General features: G+C 49.0%; 2 long non-coding RNA genes across 3 annotated transcripts in view; one reads left to right on the top strand and one right to left on the bottom strand.

Annotated features, from left to right (window-relative positions):
* Positions 1-2,103, top strand: part of LOC108313948 — an 8,578-nt gene extending 6,475 nt beyond the window's left edge. For both annotated transcript variants that reach the window (XR_005202490.1, XR_005202489.1), the window contains 2 exons: positions 434-561; positions 2,084-2,103. This is a non-coding gene — a long non-coding RNA (uncharacterized LOC108313948). The remainder of the gene's footprint in view (positions 1-433; positions 562-2,083) is intronic.
* Positions 1-3,376, bottom strand: part of LOC108313949 — a 13,788-nt gene extending 10,412 nt beyond the window's left edge. The window contains exon 1 of the long non-coding RNA XR_001829281.2: positions 3,365-3,376. This is a non-coding gene — a long non-coding RNA (uncharacterized LOC108313949). The remainder of the gene's footprint in view (positions 1-3,364) is intronic.
* Between the last annotated feature and the right edge of the window lie 2,023 nt (positions 3,377-5,399).

Genomic DNA, 5,399 nt, shown 5'->3' with positions numbered 1-5,399 from the left:
TTTTTTGAGATGGAGTCTCGCTCTGTTGCCCAGGCTGGAGTGAAATGGCGTGCTCTTGGCTTACCGCAACCTCTGCCTCCCCGCAACCTCTGCCTCCCAGGTTCGAGGAATTCTCCTGCCTCAGCTTCCCAAGTAGCTGGGATTACAGGTGTGCACCACCTCGCCTGGCTAATTTTTGTATTTTTAAATAGAGACCAGGTTTCAATATGTTGGTCAGGCTGGTCTCGAATCCCTGACCTCGTGATCCGCCTGCCTCAGCCTTCCAAAGTGTAGGGATTACAGGCGTGAGCCACCTCACCTGGCTTCATGTAATTTTTTAAATGATGTTTCAGCTTCATTCTTAGTTGAATCTTGCATTTTTCTGGGTTGGAGAAACCTGATGCATCTTACCACTTTCTCAAGCATGATGTGGTGCTATTGTGTTTTATTTCAGAGGAGAAGAAGATGATTCTTTGGCCATCAAACCACCCCAGCAAATGTCTCGGAAAGAAAAAGCTCATCACAGAAAAGATGAAAAGAGAAAAGAGAAACGTAGGCATCGTAGCCATTCAGCAGAAGGGGGTACAGAAGCATTTATTTTCTTTGACGTCGTGTTCAAGTGTGGTTTCTTTCCTATTCCTACTCTTCTGCCTTCCCCAGAGCACCACTGAAAAAGGAGAGAGAGAAAGTTCTAGCTAAACGCGTCCATGTGTTCCAGACTGTTCAGAAGGCTGTTCCATTTCTCCTCTGATGTTTTCTCCCCAGTACAGTGTTTTGGAGCAGTTTGTTTACATTTAAAATGACCTTAATTCCACAAGTACGGGAGAAAACACACCAAAATGGGTATTTGGTCAAGTCCAAATATGGATTTGGCTTGATCAGTTTGCTCTCATACCAGCAACAGCGCATTCTTATGGGTGTTAGGCCAATGGGACCTGCAGCCTGATTGAAGTCTCATTTTACACATGTAGTCGATTAACATGGCTTCATTACACAGTGCAGAAGCCCACTCGTAGCAAAGCTTTGTTCTGTAGTCTTTATGGATAGTGTTCTTTTAAAATTATAAAACTAATATTTTAATTACACTTGATTCAGAATAGAAAGCTTTTAAAACAAACGTTACGGTTCTGCTCTTCAGTGATATCAGAATTGTGTTTTTTCTTCATTCTTTATGATTAGATGCTTACTGCAGGTAGTTTTCTATTTTCAAAGTTTTTTATTAAACATAAAATCTTGATGATTCAACTGGGTGCGGTGGTCCATGCCTGTAATCCCAGCACTTTTGGGAGGACGAAGATGGAGGATCACTTGAGCCCAGGAGTTCAAGACCAACCTGGCCAATATACCGAGATCCCGTCTATTTAAAAAAAAAAAAATCAGGATTATTTAACATCATTATTTAAATATATGGTGTTCGTTACTTCATTTAATGTCATTTTCATGTAAGTTTTTTTGTTTTGTTTTATTGAGATGGAGTCTGACTCCTGTCGCCCAGGCTGGAGTGCAGTGGTGTGAACTCGGCTCACTGCAATCTCCACCTCCCGGGTTCAGGCAATTCTCCTGCATCATTCTCTGAGTAGCTGGGATTATAGGCATCCACCACCATACCCGGCTGATTTTTGTATTTTTAGTAGAGACGAGGTTTCACCACATTGGCCAGGCTGGTCTCGAACTCCTGACCTCAGGTGATCTACCTGCCTCTGCCTCCCAAAGTGCTGAGATTACAGGCACAAGCCACCATGCCCAGACTTTTTTTTTTTTTTCTTGTTGAGAAAGAGCTTTGCTTTTGTCGCCCAGGCTGGAGATCGGTGGCAAAATCTCGGCTCACTGCAACCTCCGTGTCCTCAATTCAAGCGAGTCTCCTGCCTCAGCCTCCGGAGTAGCTTGGATTACAGGCACCCGCCACGATGCCCAGCTAATTTTTGTATTTTTAGTAGAGATGGGGTTTCACTGTGTTGACCAGGCTTGGTCTTGAACTCCTGATCTCAGGTAATCTGCCCGCCTTGGCCTCCCAGTGTTGGAATTACAGGCGTGAGCCACTGCATCCAGACTCATGAAATTTTTGAAGTGAGGTTTCTTTGCATGACACTTTATTTCTCATTAGGGAAGCATGCTAGAGTGAAAGAAAAAGAAAGAGAGCACGAACGTCGGAAACGCCATCGAGAAGAACAGGATAAAGCTCGCCGGGAATGGGAAAGACAGAAGAGGAGGGAGATGGCGAGGGAGCATTCCAGGAGAGAGAGGTGAGAGGGCCGGCTCCGCTCAGGACTCTTCTAATGGAAGGGTTGTCATGATGTGTCCTGTCACGGTATGAAAGAAGCATTTGGTAATAGAAGTCACATTTGGTGTAGAAGTGGTAGGCGTGGAAATAGCACAGTGAACGCCGCACAAGGCTGATCAAGAGAGCTGTCCCTCAGGAGGGGATTGTTACTGCGTCTGGAGTCACGAATGGGTGTGATTTGATTGAGGGAAGACAATAAAGGGATCAGAAATCTGCACGTCTGGCCGGGCGCGGTGGCCCCTGCCTGTAATCCCAGCGCTTTCGGAGGCCGAGGCAGGTGGATCACCTGAGGTCAGGAGTTCCAGACCCAGCCTGGCCAACATGGTGAAACCCCATCTCTACTAAAAATACAAAAATTAGCCAGGCATGGTGGTGGGCGCCTGTAATCCCAGCTACTCGGTAGGCTGAGGCTGGAGAATTACTTGAACCTGGGAGACAGAGGTTGCAATGAGCTCAGATCGAGCCACTGCACTCCAGCCTGGGTGAGAGAGCAAGATTCAGTCTGGGGAAAAAAAAAAAAAAAAAAAACCCAGAAATTTGTGCCTCTGATTCCTCCCAAGGGAGGTTGGGCAAGGGAGATCAGGAGCTGCCCTGAGCAGGGCCTGACTCTGCTGGTGGGCTTGTCCTCAGGCTGGTGGCAGTCGATCAGGAGGAAGCTGGAGCTCAGAGTTAGAATCCAGGTGTGATGCAGTGAAGGCTGAGGCCAGGCACACAACAGGGGAGGTGGAAAGGAAAGCACAGTGGGCAGGGATGAACTACTCAGACCTGACGGCTGGCTCCGGGCAAGGAGGAGTGGAGCTGTAAGGGATTCTGGGTGTGGGGCATCAGGATGGGATGGAAAGAGGGTTCCTCTGCAACAAAGGTGAGATCTGCATGTGTGTTCAGAAGTGTTTTTAAGCTGTTTAGTCCAGAGTGGAGTCATTTCAGAGAGCACCAGTCAGGCCACATCCATGAGTTCCCACAGTGAATGCTGTCGATAACTGTCTTTGGTGCAGCTGACTCTTCACCTGTTCATTCAGGAGGTGCTGAGCATCTGCTCCATTCTGAGGTCTCCCGGCCAAGAAGACGAGGGAAGCAGACTGCTTAGGGTTCTCTGGGTTACACCAGAAATAGGCTCTGGTCCTTTCAAACAACAGGAAAAAGAACAATAAAAAAAGGGATTACAGGCTCACACCTGTAATCCCAGCACTTTAGGAGGCTGAGGTGGGAGGATCCCTTGAGCCTGGAAGGTCAAGGCTGCAGTGACCTGAGATTGCACCAGTGCACTCCAGCATGGTCAACAGAGTGAGACGGTCTCAAAAAGAAGAAGGGAGAGCCCTTAGAGAAGAAAACAGGTAACTTGATGGAAAAAGAAAAAAAAAGAGAAGGGAGATCCCAAAAACCTTGAAACAGTCCGGAAATAGAGACACTGGACTCTTGGGACTCCTGGCCATTAGTCTGTATGTTCCCTTTGTAAGCTCAGATTCCCAAGAAAGAACATCGCTGTAGCCCCATATCTGTTCTCTGTACCAGGAAAAAGGCTACAGGCCAGGTGCAAGTGGGCCCACCTCTGCATTGAGGCTGAGTCCAGAGAAAGCCTGCGAGCCAGCCTGCTGCAGGGAAGGGAGGAGTCTGAAGTGGAAGGGTGTGGGCCATGATGGCTGCCAGCGGGCTGCAGCCCGGGGCCCGGGCTGGGTGTACAGCATGTAAAGGTGATGAGAGGAGCCCGGGCGGTGGCTCACGCCTGTAATCCCAGCACTTTGGGAGGCTGGGAGGGTGGATCACGAGGTCAAGAGAGCCAGACCATCCTGGCCAACATGGTGAAACTCCATCTTTAAAAAAATACAAAAAATTAGCCAGGCGTGGTAGTGCGTGAAACCAGAAAACGGAAGTTGCAGTGGGCCAGGATCATGCCACTGCACTCCAGCCTGGCGATAGAGCGAGACTCCATTGCGAAGAAAAAAGAGAGAGATTATGAGAGGAGCGCTGGTTCTCGTTGATGCCTAAGGGTGTGGGAGACACTGAGGCCCAGAGGTCAAGGTCTGAGACCACTGGGGGGTGAGCAGCGTTTCAAGTTGTAGAGCCACAGCCCTACAGCCTCGTGGGGTATCCCCTGTTGCTGTGCTGAGGCACATTATCCAAGAAGTAAAGAGACAAGACACAGAAGGACTGGAAAAGACAGCTGGGCTCAGGGGCCACGCCACTTAATGAGCCGAGACAGGCGAGGCCCCGACCGTCCACAAGTGTCTGTATTTATTAGGTACAGTACAAGGCAGAGGGAAAGGTCGTAAGTGAGGTCATCATCTATAGGCTTAGTAATAGGGCATACGTAATCACATGAGTAGCAAGCGAGAGGGCCACCCAATTAGATCACCTCGGCAGAGAGGTGTGCCATGCGCAGTAGTAGAGGGTTGTGTGCAGAAAAGGGATCTGCCTCCATTAGGTCACCGAGGCAAGGAGGTGGGGCTGTGTGCAACAAATGTTGTGCAACACTTCTTACCTGGAGGCTGGAGACTTCAAAGGATTCTTATAGAAGGATGTGCTAAACCAGTGCAGTGGGAGCTGACAGACGTGTGCTCTTCTCTAAGATATTTATGGGAGGATGATTTGAGCCAGCACAGAAGCGAGAAAAGACTGACAGGGTGCACAGCCGCCGCGACTGGTCACACCATGAGGGTTCTTCTCCCTCAGTTACTTCCAGGATCTCAGGCCTGAGGCCGACTTTCCACAGGAACTGGATGCAAGGTGCTACAACTCCTTTATCAGGAGGAGAGGCTCCTGATCCAAGCCTGCCATACGGCGTTTGCCCTTTCAGGCAGGGACGCCACCGCCTGGGTCTTTGGTTCTCGTCCTGGTCTGGCTGTTTTCCCGTGAACTGCTTCTGTTCTGTGACTGCTCCAGGCATTCCTCCTATACGGTTGTATGGAAGGATTCTATAAATCAGCACTAAATGTGTCGGTACAGTTCCGACTACAATACCTGTATGATTATATAGAAAGATTACATGGAACTAAGTAGATATAAGTATTAAGTATGATTATAGGCCGGGCGCGGTGGCTCAAGCCTGTAATCCCAGCACTTTGGGAGGCCGAGGCGGGTGGATCACGAGGTCAAGAGATCGAGACCATCCTGGTCAACATGGTGAAACCCCATCTCTACT

This window comes from Cebus imitator, unplaced genomic scaffold (genome assembly GCF_001604975.1).
Source record: "Cebus imitator isolate Cc_AM_T3 unplaced genomic scaffold, Cebus_imitator-1.0 Scaffold145, whole genome shotgun sequence".
Lineage (NCBI taxonomy): Eukaryota > Metazoa > Chordata > Mammalia > Primates > Cebidae > Cebus > Cebus imitator.
Note: the sequence above shows the minus strand (reverse complement) of the source record. Positions and strands in the feature narration are given on the sequence as shown.